Consider the following 12,075-nt stretch of genomic DNA (forward strand, 5'->3'; position numbering starts at 1 on the left):
TAGACATTTGTGCCAGTAACACCTCATTTGGGAAAATATCAGCTGAAGAAGTTTAGAAGTAGCTCTTAAGCAACGCTTACTTTGAATCCATTAGGTCCACATAGCTAACACAGTTGGATAAATAAGTACTTGAAAAAGCCATCACCTTTGGACCTATCTATAAATAATTGAGAGTATGATCAAATTCCAAATAAAAAGACTTAAGATAGTCATTGACAAAAAATTTGCAAATGTGAGCAATCGATTGATCAATATAATTATTTCTACTATTCACAGAATTTTAGGGAAATAAGATCGATAGCATTGTTAGGAACATTACTGTTTCCTTGTTACAAGTAGGCACCCAAGCCTATATAGGCTTGTATAAAGATTGCATCATTAACTACTTAAATTTAGAGGATACTACATGCTTCAGCAGCATGAATACTCAAATTACAATGCAGAGATTAACATGGCACTTGCACAAGGATAATATGAAAATTTGAGAAGTATTCCATATGTTTCATTCTTCAGATGCAAGAAATGAAAAACAGTTATTAAAAAGTTGATTATAAAATTACAAATGTAACAATACACGTAATTCATATAATTAAATTTAGGTTGACATCAGTGTATTAAATATTCACCTCAGAAAGGCGTTTACAAAGCATAAACTTTACAAAACTTTTCAAATTAGACAACATTGTCATTTTATCCCAAAGAAAAATAATATTAAGACCTAGAAAAAAAAGAATCAAACTGTTTCTATATGGAATGCAATCAGAAAGGACACATTAATGAACCTAAATATTATAAAATAATGTAGAATTCAAAGTATATCTAGGAGAAAATAAAATAAATTATGAACATTATGCAAACATAGAATATAGAATATTTTAAAATATACTTTTTCAGACAAGCACCAGAAATATTTTAGTTTCTGTACTACTCATTTCAACAGGTAAGTTAAAATTGTTTCTGATTAAAAAATCACAAACTCTGGAGAAATCATTATACATGTATACAAAAACTATTAAATACATTTTGACATCCAATGCAGGCAATTCACTTGGAAGAATTCCGCAGAATCCATGAATTTTTACAGTAAAATATTGGTGTTGCCGGCACATGTGGCTTATGCCTATAATGCTAGCTACACAAGAGGCTGAGATCTGAGGATCATGGTTCCTAGGCAGCCTGGGAAGGAAAGTCTGTGGTACTTTTATCTCCAATAAACCACTAGAAAACTGGAAGTGGAGCTGAGGCTCAAGTAGTAGAGCGCTCACCTTGAGCTGAAGAGCACAGAGATAGCTCCCAGGCCCAGAGTTCAAGCCCCATGACAGACCAAAATAAAATATATTGCTCTTATTTGGATTGTGAAAATATTTTGTAGGGACACAAAAGATCGACTTGCATTTTTGAAATTTAAGAAACTTAACCCGACCATTAGGACATAGGTGAACAATTTGTACAGCCTTCCACAACTTCATAGAGGTAGTGATACATACTTATCCTTTTGGCAATATCAAATGCAATTTTTTCTATGTTGTTCTCCAGGCCTGGTTTTATATAATGGTTCAACAGAAGGAGATTCAGCGTATCTTTGCTAGCTCAATTCTCACCAGCAATATGTAAGGGGGACAAGAGGCCTTTAGTTGGGCATTGGTATCTGCATCATGATGAAGTAATAAAGAAGTCATTCTGGTATTATTCCACGTATATGCACTGTGCAGGGGTGTCCAGTCATCTACAGTTATTACATGTGCCGCTTGAGACACCAACTCACTGACAATGTCTAATTGTCCACTGTACGCTTCTTAATGAAGAGGGGTATACTCATCGTCATCCCTACTATTCACATGAGTGGCCTTGTGGGAAAGAAGTCACCGCACTGTAGTAAGCCGAATATTTTTGGCAGCCCAATGAAGAAATTTGCTTGGATCCTTCTCCATTTTTTTTCTTGCAATTGATATCATTCCTTATTTTTTCATCTTGTTCTTCATATTCCTAAGAATTGCCTAACCAGAAACTTTGAGTGCCAGTGGGAATGAGGTGTCCATGTATTTTCCTAATAGTTCACATTGGTTGAACTGGTCAAAAATATCCAGTGAATTTTCTGCAACTGTTTATTCACCATGATTTATATTCTCTTTTTCCAATTTTACTATTCGAAATTATTCTAACTGGAGAGTAGGGAATTGATGGAGAGCAGAGGAAAGATATTCCTCCATATTCAAATGTACACACTGAAAATGAGGACCAGTGATGTCTCCATGTGCAGCTTATTCTAGGCATGAGAAACTAGGAAATAATGCCTTCCATATAAATGATTTGGGAAATGGCAGAGCAAAAAGTGAAATGATACAACAAAAAATATAAAAGCAAAATAAATTAGGATAATTATGGAGCAATCGTGTTATATATGAGAACCATGAAAGGGAGAGAGAAAGAAAGAGAAAGATGTGTAATGACGTAGCTAGCCACATAATCCATGCCTCTGATCAATTTGTAGAGCAAACAAAATTTTATTTTTTAAAAGAGATGGAAATCGAATTTATGTATTTACTTGAAGTTAGTAAATACATTTTTAGTAGCCTACATAAAGAGACATAATTTTACCAAACTACAGACAGTAAAATAAATCCTTGATAGTTCTAGTAACAGATCTGACTGAAATCAGTTGAATCATACTTTTCTTGTACAATGAAGGAATAAGAGGGTAGTAAAGCAGCTAGAGAAGGCAGGGAGATTGTATCTGTGACAAAACTTTGTGGAAATTGGTATTGAGGATTTCTTACTGGTGATCCACTTGCACTGGAAACATGATTCTGAAGTATTGCTTGCCGATTCTGAACTATTGATTTGATTATTATATTCTCCAAGAAGAAAATGAGAATTGATAATGAAGGACTACTAATACATTTTGACCTTCTCACTAAGCACTTTCAATCATCAAAATCACATGAAGACAATAGACAGGCCTACTTTTTAGATGAAAGCAAGTGTCTTTTAAAAAAAGGAATATTTGTAGTCATGCAAAGGACTTCTATTTTACCAATGCCTCATACATTTTTCTAATGTTGGGTAACAATAAATAATGGATCTATTAGAAAGCTCTTAAAGCTCATATGTTAAATAGTGAGTTCTCTTACACTATAATATGGTATTTTTTGTGTATGGTCTTAAGAATAATTTACATTACTAACTTGAATTTCTGACAGGACAGTATCATCACTGTACATCTTGCTTCTATACTCTCAGCTTTAAATTACTATTTAAGTATGTGCATTAGATAACTATAGAGGAAAAAGTAGAAGCCACACTGATGGCTTATGTCTTTAGTAGTAGTTAATCAAAAAGATGAAATCTCAGGATTGTGGTTTGAAAGCAGACCAAGAAAAAAAATGTCCATTAGATTCTGATTTGAACGTAACCAGCAAAAGCTAGAAATGGAGCTGTGGTACAAGCAGTAAAATGCTAGCCTTGAGAAAACTGAAATAAAAAATAAATTCTGGGACAAAGCCAGGCCCTGAGTTAAAGCCCTAGTATTAGCACCAAACGAATTAATAAGGTAATCAATTAATTAAAAATAAATTAAGTGGTCACATTTGGAGAGGCATGTAAAATGTAACAAGGGTGGTGATGGTTCATGTATTATTTTGTAATAAGGCATATTATCATTTGTCCTAATCACTAATATATTATTTGAACTTTTTTGTACAATAAACCCTGAATTTAGCATGCATGTATATGTGTGTGTACATGTGCAAACATGTGTATACATGTATATGTGTGCGTGTGCTGTTGCAATGTTGCTTGCCAATCTGGACAGGGTGAGGCTGAACAGAGCTAACTGTGTTGCAATGTTTTATTTATCAATGTTCTGTCATGTCATTTCAGTGGAACCACCCTTCTGTACATATTATTTGTCTACTAAAAAAGTCATCATAATCAAAGCATTTACAGCATTAAGTTAGATAAAGAGACCGCTTTCAGCTCTTATTGTATGTGAGGTAAGAAGATACAGACATAATTATGTAGTAAGTTATTGCTGTAAGATGATTGTCAGTACAAAATTTGACCTCTTAAATTGGTTATACTTTTAAGATACACTCATGGAGTGATTTGGACAGACTTGACCAAACAGGTATTACTCTCTGGTTATTCCTGTGAAACACAAGTTGGATAAACTCTTTCCGGATTTCGGTAGAAAATCACTTTCTTTGCAAGACCATATCTATTCGCACTAAGAGTTAATCAAACCCATATTAAGTTTGAATATCCCATCTTATTGACAAAATAAGTATTGTCGATATGCTTGTTAGATATTCCTTCCAAAAACGAACAAACAAAATGCATGTGTAATGTCCAGATTGTGTATGCATTTGAAGGTGTTTTGTACATGCACAGGGATCTTTACCAATGGCTCTTTTGTGGGAGTAACTACGGCAACTTTAACAAATAAGGCTTTTTGAATATCTTTTCCAATATACATAACATCCCAGAGGAAGTCTTGCAATTTCTGAAAGTCCTTTGAATATTTTAGTATTATTTCAGTTCATTGACTATAGAGCTAAAATTTCTGAAATAAATATTGTTAAGATCTGAAAATGTAAGTGGGCATATAGGCTTTTTTATGCATCATTTTATGAAAGCCCAGTTTTTATGAAAGTAAATGGAATAGAATAAAGAATGTAAGTGAATTGGGTAAGCTAATTATTAGTATAAGTTTGTTTTCTATTAACAGTCCATTGAATGTACATGATGCTGTTAAATTATTTCCTTTGTGTCTCTGTACTTCAGTTAGTTTTAGAATCTTTATAGTTTTGAGTGAATGTTTTGTATAAATAACGATATTTTTAAATGATTAGAATTAACCTTGTGTTTTGTGTCCTACTCCCAAGAAAATGAGTTATTTTTAAGTGTTAAGAGTTTATCATTTTCATTATTATCATAGGGAATCATTATCATTATCATTATCATTATCATTAAAAATGCAGTAGTATTGATTCTTTTTAAAACAATTGTATTCACAAGTTGGAGAGTCTTTAATTCATACTTAGGTTTTGGTGCCTATGATTTTTAACCTCTCATTCCTAACATTAATATATCAGACTGCATTTTTGTGTATACAAAAGGTAAAATATTTATCTGGGGTGAAAAGTGATTTTTATATCAGTCTTTAATAACATTATATAGTAGTACATTTCTCTCAAAATTTTGGGTATAAAAAGCAATCAAAATACTTCTAATGGTAAACAATTTAGGTGAGCTACAATGTGGAAACGATTGCTCCAAAAGACCTGCAGTCTGTTTCCATCAGGAATTGGGCAGGTCATTCTTTCAGTAAGACTGTGTTAACCAGAGATGGGGTCCCCAGGCAGTGCAGTGTTGAGTGAAGGCATAAAATATGATTTCTAGTATTTTGAGCTAGAAATCAAGAATGTTATAGTTTAGCAGTTCCTTTCACCAGGGAGGTATAAATTGATTATGAACTTGGAGTTTTCATATTACAGTTACTTATTTTCTTTTTTTGTTGTTGTTGGTCATGGGGCTTGACCTCTGGGCTTGGGTGTTGTCCCTGGTCTCTACCACTTGGACCACAGTGCCACTTCCAGTTTGCTAGTGGTTTATTAGAGATAAGAGTCTCACAGTCTGTCCTGCCCGAACTTGCTCTGAACCACAATCAGCAGATCTCAGCCTCCTGAGTAGCTAGTATTACAGGTGTGATATACTGGTGTCCGGCTTAGTTACTTATTTTCTAACAAAGATAAAGTGAAATATTATTAGAGTGTGCACAATAGTTTTGGGAAATTTTCCTAGAATTAGTAGACTGAGTGCTGGTATTCAGTTATAAAATAGAATGAGGTTATTTGATATGGTGGGAACTGACCGCAGCCTAACACTTAACGTGTGTACAATGTTGTACTAGTAATTCCAACTCTGAAGATTTACATATCATCATCTTAGAATTAAAAATAGAAGTAGTTCTACTTTATGGGATTATTGTGAGGATTAAATTAGATACCAAAGGTAAAGTACTTGGAAAAACATAGTTTGATATTTTCTACTTGTTATTTTATCATGTGATATATTGAAATATTTGTACTATGATTTTTATATTGCGTCGATTTAGGATAGGCAAAGTGATGTATTGATATACACTGCGTTGTTCACTTTTCTGTTATTATGAGGATAATACCTGCAAAGAAAATTTCTGAGAAGGAAATTATCATATTGACTCATGGATTAAGATCAGATGTCTCCATTGTTTTTCATTATATTTTTAGTAAATAAATGTACGAAGGGTTTTCCATTCAAAGAATCAGTTTTTAAGTATGATGGATTTTTACATAAATTTCTCACATCCTTCCAAACCTAACCCCACTTTCATTTTTTCCTAGTTTCATACTATCTGCATTGAATATTATGGCTTCACTCTCTACCGTAAGTCTCTTTAATCCTTCCCTTTGACTTCCCCTCACATTTTCCAAGTGATAGTTTCCTGGTATTCATTTTGTTGGATTAAAAGTTCAATTTTATAAGAAATTACTCCTCTGCAAATAGCATGCTTTGATTAATACTGTTGTTTAACTTGCATAAAATTCTGGATTCCAAATACGCGTCCTTTGTGTGTCTGGCTCTGACGTCGTTTACTTAACATAGTTTTAGATCTATCCATTTGTTTGCAAATGCTGTACCGGTCTTTATAATGGATGGGTGCAATCCAGTTGTGTATATGTGCAACACTTTCTCCAACCATCCCTCTGCTAAAGGGCGTCTGGGCTGATTCCATAAGTTCTCTATGGTGAATAGTGCAGTAGAGAACATGATTGTGAGATTGATTTTACTGTAACCTTTGGGAAGAATTCACCACTATTTTTCTAGGAGCAACCCTCTAGCCAATTTTCCAGAATAAGCACATCCCTTCCTTCATCTCCATCACAAGGTTTTTTAAGTTGTCAAAAACACACTACCCCCTACAGGTCTGAATCAGCTAAAACCACACTGTGCCCATATTCTTTGTTGTTGTTTTCTGTCCGGTCAAGGGGCCTGAACTCTGGGCCTGGGCGCTGGCCCTCAGCTTTTCTGCTCAAGGCTAGCAATCTACCATTGGAGCCACAGCGCCACTTCCAGCTTTCTTCTTTTTGCTTATGTGGTGCTGAGGAATCAACCCAGGGCCTCATGCATGCAAGGCAAGAGCTCTATCACTGAGCCACTTTCCTAGCCCCGATGTGCCCATATTCTTTTAATACATTTTTCATAATTTTACACATAATTTAGTGAGAATCATCTATGTACTTTCCTACTGTGGTAATGAGGGATATGACAATAGAGTAAAAGTAAGAGATATGGAATTTAATTAGCTACTATCATATTTAAAATAATTTTCAGCTCTCATAGCATCACTTACTATTATTTTAATCTTTATTTGATTACTTCACCTATCCCCTAAGTTATAGCATGATTTAACTACAAAGGCAAAAATGTGTGGTTTGACTTTAACACTCATGTGTGAGGATGCACAATATGGGCAAATAAAGGGATTGGAATTAATAGCCATTATCCATTTTGTTAAATGGTTTTCTCAAACTGATTCTCACAATTCATATTTCATTCAACAAGAAACGTGACTATTCCCTATGCTTTGCTCCTCATTAAACTTGTTTCCATGTTATTTTGTAATGAAGGATGATTTCGTAATTCTACTGTAGATACAAAAATACATTAAAATATTTCTATATGTATGCATTGATATAAATATACACACATATATTATAAAAGTTATAATGATAAATTTTAACTTCTGTAACTGTACAATTTACTAAATTATTAAAAACATGGACGGCTCAGGCCTGGAATCCTGGTTACTCAGGAGGCTGAGATCTGACGATCTTGGTTTGAAGCCATCCTGGGCAGGAAAGTCCATGAGCCTCTTATCTCCAAACAACCAACAGAAAATCAGAATTGGAACTGTGGCTCAAAGTAGTAGAGTGATAGCCTTGAGAGAAAAGACTCAGAGATATCACCCAGGCTCTTAGTTCAAGAACTAAAATCTACCCCAAAAAAGTATTTAATTTACACCTGTGTAAGTAGAGTATTTCTTTCACCCAATTGCACATCCATGCTCATTGCAAGGTAACTCTGTTGTATCTGGAGTAACACATAATATTATCACATAAGTAGAAAGCATTGCAACATGGGTAAACTCTATCTGTCTCATGGATTTTTCTCCACTCAATATTCAAATCTTGCAATTATTCCAATTATTTAAAGTCATAGCTTTTTTTCTTTAATACCCATAATATTAGAATTTCAATTGAGTGTCTTGTGTCTTCTCAATGGATGTTCTTACCACTTTGGCATGCCCCCAGCCCTAAATTATCCTGATTAACTTTCAGATTGAATCTCGCTTCCTACTTGTGTATGATCGTGGGGTCAGTCTATTTCGTGTTATTCTTCCTGGAATTTAGAATAACAAGTTCCTGGCATTGTGTACAGATCTTTCGGTCCAGTCTGAGCTTTAACCACTATCCTCACCACAGTAGGCTCCCATGTAGTCAGGATTTTCATAAGCTTATCATAGTTATTTTTTTTTGAGTCCAGTCGTGGGGCCTGAACTCTGGGCCTGGGCGCTGTCCCTCAGCTCTTCAGCTCAAGGCTACCACCCTACCACTTGAGCCATAGCGCCACTTCCGGCTTTTTTCTTTTTGCTTATGTGGTGCTGAGGAATCGAACCCAGGACCTCATGCATGCAAGGCAACCGCTCTACCACTGAGCCATCTTCCCAGCCCCTATCATATCTATTTTTAAAAACCTTTGAATTTCCTGCAGGTTATTGAGTACTGAGTTAATTTGGGTTTGCTTGGGTTGTTTTGTTTCTTTTGAATGTATGTGTTGAGTTGTTCCTCATTTTTCCTTTTGTTTCTTTCACTGAAGTTCTTACCTATAGTGCTGAGAAACCAAATCTTCTTTCTCAAGATAGTCAAGGTAAAAAATATTTATTCCAAAACAAATCCAGTAACATTTAAACACCTTCAGGAATTTCGAGAAGATGGCAGAGGAGAACATGGTGGCTAAACAAGCTCTCGCAGAGAAAGCAGTTCTAATGTTCCAGTGAACAGTCCTAGGCACACCAAGTGTGCATCACAGTACAGAGAGTTTGGCCAGAGAGGGAAAATCCAGGTAAGGAGACAGATGTGAGCATTTTCCAGCAGCCATGGCTGCGGCGGCTGTGGCGGCTGTTGTGGTGTCCATAGCCACCATACCTACAACCCAGATAGTTTGGGACAAATGTGCCAGATGCAGCAAGTGAGCAGATTTTACTCAACACCAACAAGAACTGACAAATAGCAGATATCTTCATCCTGCAGATAGCAGAACATAGGCTACCCAGGAACCCACACTCCCGCTTGAGTACAAAACTGACATTCTCACTGCTTCTCAAAGGAAGCAGAGGAGGGAAGGCCACTCCTCCCCCAACAGCGGAGATATCCATCTTTGATACAAAGTCCTGGCTAAGCAGCTAGCTCCAACTCAGTCCTTTGATGAAAACAAAAAAGTCATTTAGCGAGTCACAAGTACCTACCCTGACCTGCCATTCTGAACTCCACAACCAGGCAGAGAAAGCTACACCCCCGAAGGAGTGGCTTTCTTCACTGGGTAAAAAGAGCCAGAGGCTGCTCCTCTCTACAGCAGCCCTGACAATCAATTGAAACTCAGTAAACATAAACCCTGAGAATGGCTCCAGACTGGGCTCTGTGAATGTCTCAGAAGCTAGCCCCTCAGGGAAAGCTACTGTTTTCTGAAAGGCCTCAACTTTTCCCAGAAGCCAGCCTTTTCACAGCAACTCTAAACTAGAGGAAACAGCCATCTACCTCTTTTGTGATACTCAAAGCAGATCTCCTTCCCACTGAACTAGCCTGGGAGGAAGATCACAAACTTCTGGGTAAACCAACAGAATTTTTCTGCCTGCCCAAACAAACTGACTTAAAAAAAACCAATCAAGCCACAGAAAACGAAACACCACAAGCAAACCAGAGACTCCACCAAAAGACTGGTTACTGACACAAGGGAGATACAGGATCTTCCCATCAACTCCCCAAAAACAAAATCAAAGAAGTCTTTTTTTATATCTTTTAAAATATTTACTTTTTAATTATAAAAATTGTTATTATTAATCTTTTTTTCTTCCTCTTATAACTCTTATTTTAGGTGTATATGTCTGTATATGTGCTTTTTAAAAAAAATCTCTACTGACCTTTAGGTCTTCTTTGTTCTTTTTTCTCATTCATTTTACTTTTTCATCTTTTGTTCTTTTTGCATGAATTATTTGTTGTTCTGCTTATCCTCATATATACCTGTCATTGATTATAAGACCTTATCCCCCATTGTGTACATACTTAATTCACAAATGTATTTCTCAATTCAAAACTTCTTAGGATTAAATTCCTTAATAGCAGTATTATCTATTTATAACTATACAATATTTGAAGTATTTTTTAATTTATTTTTTATTGTGAAAATACTGTACAGAGGGGTTAAAATTACATGGGCAAGATAATTTGAACATTTCTTATCAAGCATTGTAGCCTCCTCATTTGTTTCCCCTTCCCATTCCTTCCCAGCCTCCCATTGCCCCCCATTTAATCCTCCCCCCCCACCAAAGTTGTACAGTTCGTTTTCGACATGACAACTTGTACTTCTTATTGTTGCAACAGGTCCACCTGTGTCTTATTTAAACGACTTGTTTTTCCTCTTCCCCTCCACAAATTATTTTTTTTTAGTTTTTCAGGTCTCCTTTCTATCCCTCCCCTCCTCTCATCCTATTCCCGTTCATCTCTCAATGTCACTTCTTTAAATTTTCATTACTTTTAAGAGTTTCACTTTTTAAATTTAAATATTTGTCTTTCCGTTTTTTTTCTTGTCTCTTCTTTTAATTTTTTTCTCTCTCTCCTTTCATTCTTTCCAATCCATTTCCCTCTTGAGAGAAGGACTTGGTTAATTTCATTCTCCTTTTACATTTCCACATCCCTCTAACTCTATTTTTCCACACCTTTCTCCCTAAACATAATAATTTCTGGTTTGTCAAATTCTTCTTTGCTATTCTTACCCCATTAATATAAAGTTGTTTAATGTTGAATAGACTGTATCTCTTGAAATAGATTGTATCTGCCGACTTTTGACTATGCAATTACAGGACTTTGGTTGATGCTTGCCTTAAAATGGTGTTCTAGCACAAAACTAGCATTACTTTAATCCCAAATGGGCAGAAGAAGCAAGAAAAACACAAGGAAAAATGGCAAGTCCGGGTATCTCAATTCCCACTCAAGATAATCAGGTGATAGAACAGATAATGAATAATCCAGAGGAGAGTTCCCAAAAAGCTCTACAAACATTACTGGTAAACATGGTAAATGAAATGATTGAAACCCTGCAAAGGACTCAGTGTGAGCGTGATAGGGAGAGAGAGGAGGCAAACCAAAGATCAAAACAGGAAGCTCATGGGCTTGAGGAAGATACTAAAAGGTTGATACTGGAATTGGGTGAGCAGGTTGAGAACACTCAAAGAGAAATAAAGGAATTGTGTGAGCAGGCTGAGATCAGACAAAGAGAACTACACAAGTTGCATGAACGTGAGAAATCTAATCAAAGAGTAATACAAGAAGTGCAAGAGCGGGATGAGCATAGACAAAGATCAATAGAGCCATTCATGGAATCCATAAACAGGAACCTGAAAGGAGTCAGGGAGACCACAAAGAGAATGCTGAATGGAGCCCAACAGAAGCAATGGGAGTCCAAGGAAACCATAACCAATCATCCAAGTGATTTGAGAATAAACACTGAACACAAATTAAGGAAGTAAAGAATTTCATACAATATCTAAAACAAAGCTCCAACAAAGATTTTGAAGCAATAAAAACCGTGGTCGGCAAAAGAAATGAAAAAATGTAGTAGAAAGTCTTGACATCAGGTTAGACCATGCAGAAGATTGAATCTCCGACATTGAAGACAGCCTAGGTATTATAGAGAAAGAACATACAACTATCCAAGACAAATTCAAGAAATATGATAAATCTATTCAACACTTGGAAG

The 12,075-nt window shown here is 35.7% G+C and overlaps 1 pseudogene; it reads left to right on the forward strand.

The window, feature by feature from the left end:
* Window positions 1–406: 406 nt before the first annotated feature.
* On the forward strand, window positions 407–503 carry LOC138830223 (U6 spliceosomal RNA; annotated as a pseudogene).
* Window positions 504–12,075: the final 11,572 nt, after the last annotated feature.

Source organism: Dipodomys merriami, unplaced genomic scaffold (assembly GCF_024711535.1).
Source record: "Dipodomys merriami isolate MVZ:Mamm:240054 unplaced genomic scaffold, mDipMer1.0.p SCAF_186, whole genome shotgun sequence".
Taxonomy (NCBI): domain Eukaryota; kingdom Metazoa; phylum Chordata; class Mammalia; order Rodentia; family Heteromyidae; genus Dipodomys; species Dipodomys merriami.